The sequence below is a fragment of the Geotrypetes seraphini genome, chromosome 2, assembly GCF_902459505.1.
Source record: "Geotrypetes seraphini chromosome 2, aGeoSer1.1, whole genome shotgun sequence".
NCBI classification, from domain to species: Eukaryota; Metazoa; Chordata; class Amphibia; order Gymnophiona; family Dermophiidae; genus Geotrypetes; species Geotrypetes seraphini.
The window spans coordinates 502301441-502317598 of NC_047085.1; the positions used below are offsets into that span (position 1 = coordinate 502301441).

Here is a 16158-nt window from a genome sequence, read left to right on the forward strand (position 1 = left end):
GAGACTGTCTTAATTGATGGGGAGTTGGGACTGCCTAATATGCAGCATTATAATTATGCATGTCTGTTGAAACACTTATGTAATTGGCTTGCACAAACAGAGCAGTACACTCCTGTGTCTATATTATGCCCCAGACAGTTATTTCTCCCTTTTACAGATGCCCCAGAGATTTAAAGATAGTCTAGTGTTGCAATCAGCTGTGGCGTTGTGGAGATGGTTGATTAGTAATATGGAGGGGCATCCGAATGTCATCGACTTAATACCATTGAGAGTACACTCGCTATTCCCTCCTGGGAACAAGAACAGGGTGTTTGAGCGCTGGGAGAGAGAGGGGCTGACTAAATTGAAACGTGGTCTGACTGAGGCAGGAGATTTAGTTGACGCAGACAGCGTGTAAGGCAAAGCAGGAGTGCAATGGGGGGAACACATTCGCCTACTGCAAGCTAAAACATTTCTGGGCATCATTAGATCCGATTCCTTTAAGTGCACACGTGGGGGGGGGGGGGGGGGACTCTCCTCTGGGAGTTTTTCAGGGTGGGACTGGGACAGCAGAATTCGATCTCTAATATATATAAGGAAATAGCAAACAGTGGGACTTTTATTGCAAAGGGTGGGTGAGGAAACTGCAATTGCAGGACACCTGGGATATGCAGGCACAAATTAAGGACATTCTCAAGCTAACGAAAGCAGCGTCCCTTCGGGAGTGTGACTTTAGGGTGCTCTCACGGGCATACTGCTCCCAACAGCAGTTATTCTATAGTGTGTGTGTGTGTGGGGGGGATTGATAGCAAAGTGTGTATTAAATATGGGAAGGCTGCTGGAACTTTGGTGCATATGTTTTGGTGGTGTACACACATACAAGGATATTTGCGGAGATCATAGGTTATATCAAACATACATTGGGACTTAATATTGCAAGAATGCCCAAACAACTAGTGCTGGACCTTCCTGGGGTATATCCAGGTTTGCCGAGAGGTAGGAGACATTTGTGTAGCAAACTGAGCTTACTGGCCTGGAGCAGTATCCAGAAGAGTTGGACCTCCATGGATCTCCCGTCCTACTGGCGCTGGAGGGCGGATGTTCATCAGTTGGTCGGATAGGAGGCTTTGGATGCAAAGGGTTACAGGAAGGGTCGTATCCAGTTCCTCAAGATCTGGGATCCCTAGGTTAGTAGCCTGAGCCCGAGAGGCCGTAATCTTTTGTTGAATGAACTGGGCTCACAGGACGTGGAGACATGATGGGAGAAACAGGTTGGTGGAGCATTGTTGTTATATAGTAATGCACAAATTGCCACAGGGGTGGATTGATGGGAGATGGGTAGCTGTACACTGATGGAGGGATGGGTGGGGTGGGGGGATAGGGGTTGAGTAGGAATGATTTATATGACTCTTCTTTTTGTGGAGTACATTAGGGGTTGGCTCTGCTGCAGGGTCTGTCATGTTCAGCATGGGGATGACTGGTGGAATTAGCATGGGGAGGGGGGGCTGGGATGGGTGGAAGTGGGTTACAACTTACATTTGAAATTGGATGATCAAACTTTAATGGCTTTTTCAATGAGTGTGTTTCGTACTGTTATCAGTTTCTTTGGTTTACTGGTTGTTCTGTTGTCATCCTCAATAAAATTGTTTCTATAATATTTTTACCAACATTTTCTCTCAGGAATGTCTGCTTAATAGTTGTTCCTTCCACCACTCCTAGATGTTCATATACACTTTTTTTTCTATACCGCCTGTATGAATCTTCTTGTATCTCTTCAAATGTGATTTCCATCTAGGCTTTTACCACATTCATGACAGTATTTGGTTTTATTCCAGTATGAATCCTCTTGTGCAGTTTTAAATTTGAATGCCTTTGAAAGCTTTTACCACATTCTGAACAGGTATATGGTTTCTCTCCAGTATGATTCCTCTTGTGCACTTTTAAATATGATGGGCGAGTAAAACTTTTATCACATTCTGAACAGTTATATGGTTTCTCTCCAGTATGAATCCTCTTGTGCTTTGTTAAAGTTGAATGCTGATTAAAGCTTTTACCGCATTCTAAACAGGTATATGGTTTCTCTCCAGTATGAATCCTCTTGTGCATTTTAAATTCTGATAGGCGAATAAAACTTTTGCCACATTCTAGACAGTTATATGGTTTCTCTCCAGTATGAATCTTATTGTGCATTTTTAAAGTTGAATGCTGACTAAAACTTTTGCCACATTCTGGACAGGTATATGGTTTCTCTCCAGTATGAATCCTTTTGTGCACTTTTAAATTTGATGGGTGAGTAAAGCTTTTATCACATTCTGAACAAGTATATTGTTTCTCTCCAGTATGAATCCTCTTGTGCACTTTTAAATCTGATGGGTGAATAAAACTTTTGCCACATTCTGGACAGGTATATATTTTCTCTCCAGTATGAATCCTCTTGTGCTTTTTTAAATGTGATTGCTGATTAAAGCTTTTATCGCAATTTGAACAGGTATATGGTTTCTCTCCAGTATGAATCCTCTTGTGCTTTTTAAAATCTGATTCACGAATAAAACTTTTGCCACATTCTAGACAGTTATATGGTTTCTCTCCAGTATGAATCCTCTTGTGTATTTTTAAATCTGATTGCTGATTAAAACTTTTGCCACATTCTGGACAGGTATATGGTTTATCTCCAGTATGAATCCTCTTGTGCACTTTTAAATTTGATTGCTGATTAAAACTTTTGCCACATTCTGGACAGGTATATGGTTTCTCTCCAGTATGAATCCTCTTGTGCACTTTTAAATTTGATGGGTGAGTAAAACTTTTGCCACATTCTGCACAGGTAAATCGTTTCTCTCCAGTATGAATCCTCTTGTGCTTTGCTAAAGTTGAATGCTGATTAAAGCTTTTACCGCATTCTAAACAGGTATATGGTTTCTCTCCAGTATGAATCCTCTTGTGATTTTTAAAATCTGATTGGCTAATAAAACTTTTGCCACATTCTGGACAGGTATATGGTTTCTCTCCAGTATGAATTCTCTTGTGCACTTTTAATTTTGATGGGCGAATAAAACTTTTATCACATTCTGTACAGGTATATCGTTTCTCTCCAGTATGAATCCTCTTGTGCACTTTTAAATATGATTGCTGATTAAAACTTTTGCCACATTCTGGACAGGTATATGGTTTCTCTCCAGTATGAATTCTCTTGTGCACTTTAAAATTTGATGGGTGTGTAAAACTTTTGCCACATTCTGGACAGGTATATCGTTTCTCTCCAGTATGAAACTTCTTGTGCTTTTTTAAATCTGATTGCCGATTAAAACCTTTGCCATATTCTGCATATGTAAATTGTCTCCCACTTTCATGGATTCTCTGAAGACATTTTAAACCTGTTTGATGATAAAAAAACAAAAGGTTTTATCTAATATAATAAAATGCTAGGCCGCGCATGCGCACTAAAAAAATTGTGTTCCCTGATCCGTCGCGAAAACACGATTGCGCATGCGCGGGTTTTACGTCACCACTTGCTCGCGGCGGCTTTCAAATTAAAAAAAAAAAATTACACAGCTGCGGCAGCCTTCCTCACCCCCGCCTCTCACTGTGAATGGTACCGGCTCCTCTCTCGAACTGCACCAGGATCGAGAGAGGAGCTGCAGCGCCGCCTTTCAACTTAAAACAAAAAAAAAAAAAAAACCCCAACTGGAGATCGCCGCTCTCACCCGGCTCCCACAGTGCAAAACCCCCCCCAACTTGAGATCGCCGCTCTCACCCGGCTCCCATTGTGCAAACTCCCCCCCCAACTGGAGATCGCCGCTCTTACCCGGCTCCCACTGTGCAAACCCCCCCCCAACTGGAGATCACCGCTCTCACCCGGCTCCCACTGTGCAAACCCCCCACCCCCCCATGGGAGGATGCGCCGCTGCAAAGTGCTGCATAGGTACTGGAGGGGGAGAGACATATCGCTTCTGCACCGGTACAAACATCCCTCCAGCGTTGGCAGCCGCTGCACGTTAAACAGGCTGCTTCGGGCTTTCTCCTGCAGTTGAGTCCCTCTGCCGCGTCACCGATGACGTCATCAATGATGCGACAGAGGGACTCAACTGCAGAAGAAAGCCGAAGCAGCCTGTTTAGCGTGCTGCGGCTGCCAACGCTGGAGGGAGGTTTGATATTAAAGTCATCTTGCTGGGAGGGTCGCAGAGTCGGCGGGGGTTGGGCTGGGAGGGGAGAGAAGTGTCTGCCTCGGGTGCTTCAGGCAGCAGCAGCGTTTACAATTCGCTGCTGTTGCCGGCTTCAGGCCTTCCTCTCTGGCCTTCCTTCCTGTTTTCATGAAGACAGGACCAGCCAGAGAGAAAGACCTGAAGCCAGCAACAGCAATGAATTGTGAATGCTGCTGCTGACCAATGAAGTAGTTAAATGAGGAAAGGGAGCAGAGGGGGAGAGAATGGCTTGGAGGGAAGGAGGAAGATATGCCAGACCAAGGCAAAAGGAAGGAGGAGATGGAGAGAGGCCATATGGGAGAGAGAGAGAGAGATGGAAAGAGAAGAGAGGGCAGTGAATGGAAGGGGCAACATAGAGGGTGAACAGTATTCTAGCACCCGTTAATGTAACGGGCTTAAAGACTAGTCATAATATAAAGATATAGAATGTTTCTCTCCCATTTGAATTATTTTGTGCATTGTTATGTAAATATTTTATAAGTAATTAGTTTTATTCCTTATTGTATCAATTGGTGAATTGTTATGTGTCAGTATTCAGCTGGGGCACTGAGCATTTTCTATAAAACTGATCACATATCTGGCCACTGGCATTAAAAATCTGGTTCATGGGTGATGGCTGGAAGCTGTGTGGTTACAGCTGGTATTCAGTACAGTTCCCACATAGCTAACTGGACATAGGACTGGTATTTAAGCGGTCTTACTTGTCTAGTTAGCTATGTTTGTACTGGCATTGAATGTCCCCCACTGTACATTCGCATAATTTCAGGGTCTGACCTGACTCCACCACTGCCTGGATCGTGCTGGGATGGTCAGCGCTGCTACTGCTGCTTGTATGATGGACCATTTACTAGTGATTGCTGCTCTGCTCCTCTTTTCAAGTCCTGAATGCTGCTGAATGAACTTTCCCTGAGTGCAAGTCATGTGACCTAAAAATGTCATTTCTAAAACTGAATCGGGTTTTGCTCCTTGGGGTGAACTCTCAGGAGGGATTGGGACTTTGCCTGTTGTCTTTACATTCCCTGCGTTGCTGTTGTTTTCGTTGTACTCCTCTACAACACCCAATCTCAGACCATGACTTCTAAGTGGACCTTATTAAAGATCTACTAAGAGCTCCAACATTTAGATGTCTTATGCCTCACGGAGACTTTACTGCGTCCGAGAGAGGAGGTGCTGAGCCTATTATTACAATGCTGCCTCTCAGGTTTGGGGACTGGCAATTGTAATTTCACCCAAGTCTCAGGCAAAGGAGCTATCTGTTAACTCTGTACCTTATTCAGAAGCTTTACTACTGGAATTTTCTTCTCACTCAGCCACCAATAATTATCCACACAAATAGAGAATGGCGGGAGGGGGGAAGTGAGTTTAAGCAGAAAGATAAGGAATTCAGTTATAGCCAACCCTTTAGCAACCCCCTCTTCCAGGAAGGAAAGAATCTGAGACAGGGAAGCCTGAAAGGGAAAAATCTCTAATTGAATGCACCAAGCTTCAAACACCCGCCAGATCCTAGCATAAGTTGTAGAGGTAGACCTCTTCTTTGCCTGCAGCAGAGTAGAGATAACTTGCTCAGAATATCCCCTACGCTGCAGCCTCGACTTTTCAATAGCCAGGCTGTAAGACCAAAGAGGAAGGGAGTGTCCCCCTGAACCAACTGCTGTATGAAGCTGACAAGTGTCCCCCGCAACCGAAGCGGAGTGACCTGTGACCACCTCCTCCAAGGAGTCTAACCTGAGGGCCGCAGTCAACCCTGAAATATACACCCCACTGCGCTCAAGCAGCGAGCCAGTTGAAGCAATATGTGCCACCTCATCGGCCAGAGAGGTAACCTCCTCAACAACCACCATAGGGCCCTTGGAGGACTGAGGGCCTACCTTACATCCCGAACCTGCTCCTCGTTCCTGCTGAGGAGCCAGGGAACTCACTGCAAGGGAACCAAAGGACGTACCCCCTTGAGTCCCCGTCTCCTGAGGAACCAATTGACCAAGTAGTGGGCCTTCAAAATCCCGCGGCCCTTCTGTCAGTAAGGAACCAGATACCCCGGCAACAAGACTCGCTGGCCCCGGAGCGAACCTCTCACAACCTCCTATCCGGCCCCTGCCCACAGGGATGTCCAGAAAGAATCTGCACCTGGAAAGAAACATTCTCAATCGTAACCTTCGTGCCCTACAAAGAGGACCTCCTGGCCCTACGTAATCTTGGCCCATTCCGCCAGTAATGAGGTCAGCCGTCCCCCCATTCACTTGGCAGAAGAAGCCAAAAACCCGCCATTGTGTAGGTCGTGAGGACTAGGGAAGTTCTGCCCTTAAAGCTGAGGGTTTGGCAGGGCTAGAAGGTCGCATCTGCGCAACCTTGGACCTGGCACTATATGCCGTCGTATAGGAGGCCCAATATGATGATTTCCCTGGGCTATACCTCCTGGTATCCCGAAAACATAGCCTAGAAGAAGGAGATCGAGGTGCTCCTCTAGACCTATCCTCCGGCAACCTCTAAGACATAGAGTCACCAAAATCCTTCACCAATTTCTCCAGGTTCTCTCTGAACAGTAACCTGCCCGTAAAAGGAAGTCGTACCAGGCGTAACTTGGAGGTGGCATCCGCTGCCCAATGAATCAGCCTAGATACCACTGGTAGAGCCATCTGCTTAGCTGAAGCCCTAATCATATCATATAAGGCATCGGCCAGATACACCAACCTTGACTCCACATCAGGAAAGTCTGGGGGCAGAACCCCACCGGACTCTACCACCCCATCAGTAAACAGCTGGATCCACTGAATACAGGTCCGTGCCACATAAGAACTGCACACAGCTGCCTGTAGAGTCAGGACTGCCATATCAAATGAAGACCTTAAAGAAGACTCATTCCTCGTATCCTGAGGGTCTTTCAGAGTTATACCTCCCTCGACCGGTAGAGTAGTTTTCCTAGTTACCACTGACACTAAAGCGTCCACCTTTGGAAACCTAAATCTATCCTGCTCCTCAAGAGCCACCAGATACAACAAACGCATAGCCCTTGTCATCTTGAAGCCTGACTCTGGCATAGTCCATTGCTCAGAAATCAACTCCATGTACAGGAAAGGTCTTAGGCGGCCGCTTAGTGCCAGCCATAAGGGGATTGGGCACTGCCTCTCCCCCCCCCCCTCCCGCTGTATCCGACAGGGAAATATGCAGTCCATAGCTTTAGAAATAAAGGCTGTCAGTTCCTCCCCATGGAACAGGTGCAACGCCGATGGGTCATCCCCTCCGACCTCTTCTATATCCATATCCTGCATCCAGGCCTCCTCCCTGGAACTGAACATAGGAAGAGAGACCTCCGGGTAAGCAAAGTCATCAGCCTTGGGCACCCTACGCCTCTTGGCCCCTTTATGAACATACTGTGGCTGTATCATTGTCCCCTGGACTAGGCTTCCCTCGGAGAAACCTCCCCCCCCCCATCCGGGTTTGCCCTCTGCTGCGAAAAAAAACTTTATGCAGCAGAAGCACAAACTCCGGCGAGAGGTTACCTAAGGCCGCAAGCCCTTCCGGAGCTGCCGCTCCCTGAGTCAGCACTTCTCCTGAAGCCGTGGCTGAGGTGTATGGCTGCACCTCAAAAGCTGCGGCCAAAGCCGGTCCTGCCTTCTTCTCCCCAAGCGTGTCTTTGGCGTGGGGAGGAGGCGCACCCTCCTGTGCCGAAAGAGCCGCCGCAGCCGCGTCTCCCGCATAGCCGGACGAACAAAGTCCCAAAATAGAGCAGCGCTTCCCGCACCACGAGCAGCATTTCACTGCCTCCGCTGCCATGCCTCCCCCCGACAAACAATACACAGTGGTACTCATGTGCTCCTGTCCTGAAAGGCCCACTCCAGCAACAAAGCCACAACGTTCTGCTGGCAAACCTGGTCCAAGCCAAATGGCTGGGGGGGGTTTCCTTATGGGAAAGAAGCCCTCCGGACCAGGAAACTTTCTTCACAAGCGGTGAGGGTGGAGAAGGGACCTGGAGATAGAGCATATTGACTGGCAAGAGGGACTCCATCCAAGATATACACTTGCAAGTCAGTTCTGTGGATGGCCACTAGAATGGTCTCCGGACTCAAGGGTCTCTCATACGAAGAAAGACTGGGCAAATTGCAGCTCTATACTCTAGAGGAGCGCAGGGAAAGGGGGGACATGATTGAGACATTTAAATATGTCACAGGACGTGTCGAGGTGGAAAACGACATCTTCCTTCTCAAAGGACCATCGGTCACAAGAGGGCACGAACTCAAACTCAGAGGAGGGAACTTTAATGGTGACACCAGGAAGTACTTCTTCACAGAAAGGGTGGTGGATCACTGGAACAAACTTCCGATGCAGGTGATCAAGGCCACCAGCGTGCTCGACTTTAAGAATAAATGGGACATCCACGTAGGATCACTATGAGGGTCGAGCTAAAGAACTAAGTCATTAGCACCCAGACTTAATGGGGTGGGTCAGTAGAGTGGGCAGACTTGATGGGCTGTAGCCCTTTTCTGCCGTCATCTTTCTATGTTTCTTCTATGTTTCTAATTCTGGAGGCCACATTACCGTAAGGATGTGATGAGAGTTGAGTCGGTTCAGAGAATGGCCACCAGGATGGTCTCGGGGCTCAAGGATCTCTCGTATGAAGAAAGGCTGAACAAATTGCGGCTATACTCTCTCGAAGAAAGTAGGGAGAGGGGAGACATGATTGAGACGCTTAAATATATCACTGGTCGTATCAAGGTAGAAGATGATATTTTCTTTCTTAGAGGACCCTCTGCCACAAGAGGGCATCCGCTAAAAATCAAGGGCGGGAAGTTTCATGGCGAGACCAGGAAGTACTTCTTCACCGAAAGAGTGGTTGGCAATTGGAATGGGCTTCCAGTGCAGGTGATCGAGGCCAGCAGCGTGCCAGATTTTAAGCATAGATGGGATGCTTATGTCGGATCTCTAAGAGGGTAGAGTTAAGGGGATGGGTCATCAGAGTGTGATCTCTCAAAGGGTAACTAGGAACATGGACAGACAATTGGACAGACAATTTCTGCTTCTCAATGGCCACGATTTTGGTCCTGGAGATTAAGGTCTACAAGGTCAGCATCTATGAATCAAACATGGATGTTCTTGTTACATAGAGTGTTATGGACCCCTACGCGCCTGCAAAAGATAGATAGTACTAGATCCAATAGATGCTGGCATTGTAGAATAGAAGTAGGGACGTTAGATCATTTAATTTTTTTCTGTCCCTGTGTAAATGCCTTTTGGAATTTAATTTGGCCCCAAATTAATAAGTTATTAGAAAATCATGTAGGACTCTCATATGACACCATACTATTTGGCACTGCAATGAGAACTCAGAGTCCGATCTCAGCAAATAATAATAAGCTGCTATTAATATTGACAGGAGTCGCCATGCAACAAATAACTCAAAATTGGAAGGACTATACCAAATTAAATTATACATTCTGGTGGAACTCTGTCTGTCATATATACAAAATGGAAAAAGTAATAGCGTTACAACAAGGGAATCTTCATAATTTTAAGAAAATATGGCAACCATTGACTAATTATTCTACTGATCAGATTTCTTAGCACATTGGTAGTAGATATATAGGATTGGGGAGGGATTTGTATAATTTTTGGAAATAAGAATTGAAAAAAGGGGAGGGATTTATTATTTATGATATGATGTATTGATTGTAATTTCAAATGTTATGTAATAATTAATTATATTATATGTGAATTAATTGCTGTAAGAATGGAAAATGAATAAATTTAAAATTAAAAAAAAAAAAAAATTCAAAGGGCAACTAGGGGGGAGGGTCAACAGAGTGGGCAGACTTGATGGGCTTTGGCTCTTTTCTGCCGTCACTTTTCTAAGTTTCTATCTCCACCTGCTGGTAAAAACTGAAAAAAACTCTGGAAACGGTAGAAACATGGATGACCAACCACAAACTGAAACTGAACACGGATAAAACCAAATTCCTGCTGCTAGAAAAAGACAAAGAACCTACCTTAACTGATCTGATGACAAATGCAATCACATACCCAATACAGCGAGCACTCAAAATCCTGGGAGTAACGATAGACAGGAGATGCACAATGCAGACTCATACTAACAAAACCATCCAAAAAGCCTTCTACACCATGCGCAACCTGCGAAAAATAAGAAAATTCTTTGACAAAATACAATACAGGATCTTAGTCCAATCACTTGTACTAGGACTTGTAGACTACTGCAACAGCCTTTACCTACCCTGCCCCGCTTACATGACCAAACAATTACAGACAGTACAGAACACAGCACTCAGACTTATCTACTCGCTAGGAAAATACGATCACATCACTAATGCCTATCTCGACTCACACTGGCTACCGATACAAGCAAGAACTCAATTCAAACTATACTGTCTATTATTCAAAGCACTAAACGGAACAGCACCTCTCTACCTAAACAGCCGCCTAACCCGAAACCTCTCAACTAGAGTAAGGAGAACCCAGACCCCATTCACCTACCCCTCACTCAAAGGCACAAAACGCAAAAAGCTATATGACAACCTACTTGCTACACAGGCCGCGAAAATTGACCCCATCATATCCAAGCTGCTGACCACAACTACGGACTACAAAGCGTTTCGAAAAGATATAAAAACCATACTATTCAAAAAACATATTCCAATATTATAATCTACCATCATCTTCTCTCCCTTCATAACCTCCTGCAACTCACAACCAACTGCAATCTCGTCCCCATAGGCAACAGCTAATCTAGTAGCAACGGGCGAAAAGCCAATTCATATCAAGAAACAGTTTCCCCAAATACCGAAAAATCAGATATAAAAACCTAGGAACAGACGATCTTTTTGGTAACATAAGATTATGCTTTGTAATGTTATGTAATGTAACATAAGGTTATGCGTTGTAATATAACATAAGGTTATGCCTTGTAATATCATGTAATGTAAGTTATGCAATGTATTGGAATAATAAGGTAAAATAACATAAAATAACTCTACGTAAAGTCTTGTAAAGTTATGTAAGATAAATTATGTAAGATAAATTATGTAAACTTAATGTAAGATAAATTATGTAAACTTAATGCAAGTTATGCAAGCACGGTAAGGATAATGTAAAGTAACACAAAGTAACACCACGTAAAGTTATGTAAAGTTATGTACGAAAAGTTATGTAAAGTTAGGTATGCAAAGTTTGTAAAGTTATACAAATAATTGTATTGTCATCGCCTGGAAATGACCAGCCATATTCTAATGTAATCCGCTTAGAACCGCAAGGCACAAGCGGAATAGAAATCACTAATGTAATGTAATGTAATGTAATGTAATGTGTGCTATCCCACTAGTCTCTGGATTCATCTGCTGTCGATGCTAAGGAATTAATGCTTTGATTCCTACAAGTAAAAGATTTCACTTCAGCATGCGTTCTCTGCTGTATTTCAGGTTCACCTTTCGTTTGAAACCTTTTCTACACTGACAACACAAAAAGGGTCTCACCCTGGGGTGGATTCTCTTGGGCAATAATAAATGATATATCTTACCAAGGCTTTTTCCACAGGTGTCATGTAGAATGGATTTCTTCCCTTTCCTCTCTCCCTGGTGGAGTTTAAAAGCCATTTGGTTGCTGTTTTTATTTTGTAAGGGTCTCTCTTCTCTCAGATGTCTCTGGAGCTCAGGGATTTTTGTGAGTTCCCTGTCACTATTCACACACTCAGTGACTGCATCCAAGGAGTCTCTTGCAGGGTCTCTCTGCTTCTTCTCAGATTCCTGTTGATAATTCCTTGCGTTTCGACTCTCATTCCTCTGGGAAATATTCTCACTTACATTTCCCGATTGTCTTGGGATGGGTTCAATTTCTAGAAGCCATTTTTCTTGATTCTCCTCCCTCTTCGTCTCCTGCATTGCCTCAGTATCTGCTGGATAGAAAGAAAAGACGGTAATCGTGCATTAGTAACTATGGAGCGCTACTAACAATCCAGAAACAAAGTTTTCTGGGCTCACACAACTACATGGGATTTCTCATGTTAAGAAAATTCTGCGATAAGTCTTCAAACCTCACTCTCTCTTTTTTTTTTAGGTTCAAACAATTTTTATTGATGCAAACAACAGCAAATGCAATATCAGGGCACCCCAAAGATGCATCTTAGACATGAATATAACAAATATGTACAGAAAAAGAGTAACAGCAACAAAACTCCCCCCCTTCTAATCTACGCAGAGCAAGCGAGACCGGAGGTGGTGGAAAGGCACTCCAAGGCCCTGGACTCTGATGAGCCCCGAAGATCATACCCGGAACGAATTGCCAGAACCCCCCTCCCCATCTCCCCTCCCCCCATGGTACTCTCCACCCCGCCCCACCATCACTCATCATTGCTCTCTCAGCCCTGCAAACTGAGCACCCAGATTAGAACACCCATCTTAAAACCTCACTGCGTCCCTTCGGTTGCAAGGACTGCAGATATGGATCCCAGATATTCAAAAACAGCATCTTTCGCTTCTGAGACCCTCCGGCATCTCACGCCTCCCAGGTGGCGAACTGATGCAATTTCTCTTATTTTTTATTAGGTTATGAAATTAATTTTCTAATTAGCAATAAATCCAAAGGGAAAAATAACAATTGAAGAAAGGTATAACGGTATATACCAGCTGTGGTGGGTAGGACAGAAATGGAAGAGTGTCATTATCGTACTATGTTGCTGGCTTATGTCACTCAAAACCATGGGAAGTGTCGACACAAAACTTTGTATAAAATGCCATTCTGCAGTGAACTGTTATGTGCATAGTCTGTGGATGTGTTCAACTATTCAAGGTTTTGGAGAGATGCAGCTTGCTTCTTGGGAAAAACTTTAAATACGGCCATTTTTATCTCTGAGCCTAGTATGTTATTCTGCCATTTCTCTCTTGTGTATACACCAGCTCTGGAAAAATTGTTTTTGAGCAAGTGTTATGTCATGGGGAAGAAATGTATTTTGAATCATTGGTTGTCTGAGCTGCTCCTTTCGTGTGGCGTTGGAGAAACAAGCTCCATGCCATGCTGAGACGGAAGGCGAGAGCGGCTTCTGGCTCCCAAAGAAGGTATAAGGCTTTCCTTCAAGTGTTGACTCCCTATCTGAATATTCTGGCTCCGAGAGGTCGCAGTCAGGTCTTGAATAACTTGTAATTAGGGTTTTTGAGTTTAGTCTATGGGTTACTATACTTTTTTTCTGTTTCAGAACAGGGAGGGCAGAGGCTTCGAAAGGGAGGGTGTGGGGGACAGAGAGGAGGTGTTGTAATACAGGTGTTGACTGCTTGGGACCATGGTGGGCATGGTCCATTATTGCAAAATTATTGTTCTTGTATGGATGTTTGTACTTCTCATCGGTTTCAATAAAAAGAATATTAAATTAAAAAAAGGTATATTACTCTAATGATCAGATATCTTAGCACATGGGAAGTAAATATGTGGGGTTGGGGTGGGAAATGTATATCATATGGCAGGGGTGCCCACACTTTTTGGGCTTGCGAGCTACTTTTTAAATGACCAAGTCAAAATGATCTACCAACAATAAAATAAAAAAAAACACAAAGCACACTGTACGCATAGAAAATGTTAATTATCATTCCTATTCCAGGGTTTTTCAAAGAGGTCAAAGCAGATGACTCTATGCACTGTCACCTCAGTAACAACCATACAAAAATAGACAAATATACCCCCCTCCCTTTTTACTAAACCACGATAGCAGTTTTTAGCGCAAGGAGCTGCGCTGAATGCCCAGCGCTGCTCTCGACACTAAAAAACCTCTATTGCGGTTTAGTAAAAGGGGACCATATTGTAAAATATAGACAGCAGATATAAATTCAGACACATTTTGATCACTAAATTTAAAATAAAATAATTTTTCCTACCTTGTCTGGTGATTTCATGAGTCTCTGGTTGCACTTTCTTCTTCTGACTGTGCATACAATCTTTCTTCCCTTCTTTTAGCCTGTATGCTTCCTCTCCTCCAGACCTCATTCCTTCCCCCAACTTTTCCTTCCTCTTCCCTGCCCTTTCTTTCTCTCTGCCTCCCTTTCTTTTTTTCTGTTTCTCTTCTTTCCTTCTGTCTCCCTGCCTGCCCTTTTTCTTTCTTTCTTTCTCCCTGCCCTCCCCCAAGCCACTGCCACTGCCATTGCCATCGGGGACCAGGACCCAAACGCCATCAATAACAGGCCCCAAGCTCTCCCTGCTTCGGCCAACCAGCATTCCTCTCCCCGACGTCAATTCTGCCGTCGGGAAGAGGAAGGCTGATCAGCCCAAGATCGTGATCAACCTATTGGGGGAAATGCTGCCGGGTCCTGCCTTCGCGGAAACAGAAAGTAGACAGGACCCGGCAGGAAAAAGAACAAATGCTTCACTAACCTGTCTCCCGCATAGCCCATAGCGAATGCTTGCTTCAGGGCTCTCAACATGTGCGTGCCGGCTTCCCTTCTCCCCTCCTCCCCGGACATAACTTCCGGTTTCGGAGGGAAGAGAAGAGAAGCCGGCATGCACACGTTAGAGCCCGGAGCATAAGTTTGCTACAGGCTGAAATCTCCAAGACGGTTTTTTGGTTTTTTTTAATGTTCAGCAGCGGCAGATGACAGCTGGGCAGACCGCCCAGCTAAAAGGCCCTAGGGAGAACACTGGAGAGGAAGACTGATCGCCCGTAGATCAGGACGGCAACACGAGTCTATCACGGAGCCCGGGATGGGCTCCGCGATCGACTCACGTTGCCTTCCTGAGCTACTGGTCGATCTCGATCGACGTGTTGGGCACCCCTGTCATATGGAATAGGAATATTGATAAAAAGGGGGGTATTTATTTTATCATCAAGAATTTTTTGATTGTAAATACAAGTGATATGTGAAAATTGTTTTTATTATGTTTAATTCACTTGTTGTAAGATTAAAAAATGAATAAAGATTTATGAAAAAAAAAAAAAAGATATAGCAGCAGCAAATACAGCCCACAAAGACATCAAAATAGGAACTCCCCCACCCACAACTACAGCCACCTCTGATCGCATGTTCCCTCTCTCACGGAAAATTCTAGAGCTGCCTAAGATCTAAAAATACATTAACTTTTCGTTTTAAAAGCAAGTCCAATGGGATCAATAAGTTACTTAAGAAACCTCAGTAAAAGGTTCTGTGTGTCAGAACCAACATTTTAAATTTGGCTTGATAAAAATATAGTAACCAACTGGCTTCCTTCAGGAGTGGAGAAGCATGGCAAAGTCTCCCAGTCCCTACAAAAATCTTAATAGCTGCATTTTCAATGTCTTGGATGAAGTTAATAGTATATGTGGATAGCTCAACAAAGAAGGAGCTTCAATAATCAAGACAAGACCATGAACCAACTCGTATAATGAAGACTTGACATAGGCCATAATGCCCCAAAATACCTCTGAACTACTGATTACTCCTGGCAGAATTCTGCGTAAAATATTTCAAAATTTTGTGTAAAAAAATCAAAATTCTGCACATAAAGTGGTCCTTTTTTATGTGTAATAATTTTTATTGAATTTAAACATAGAGCAAACAATAAAACAAACCAACAAATCAGTACAATCAGCAATCCCATCCACCCACCCACCCATCCAGGAATAGCAGCTGTCAACCAAACCAGGAGAAGAACTCTTACGTTTATATATATTTATTAACGTTTTCAAGAAAAAAGTGCAAGGAAAAAAAATCATAGTGTAGGGCCATGAAATGGTTAACTGTTGTTTAAAATATTGCTCTGGCCTACATAGCTGAAAACAGTGTACAATCTACTGACCTCATCTGCCTAAAATGTATGTCCCTACCTTACCACATTGTAAGCTAAATAGATAAGAGTTTGAGCCATGATGTACCCTGCCCTTCTGTACATGTAACATTTAGAACTGTAAGAGTTAGATAAGTGTCCTGCTAGTGTGAGCTGAGGACCAATGATTGTTAAGAAAAGTAACACGTGAAAAGTTTTTTCTAGAATTCAGTTGTATAGCCAGAAAAATTCAAAA

General features: G+C 44.0%; 1 pseudogene; it reads right to left on the reverse strand.

Annotated features, from left to right (window-relative positions):
• The window catches only part of LOC117354953, a 329542-nt pseudogene that overhangs the window by 108272 nt on the left and 205112 nt on the right, over positions 1-16158 (reverse strand).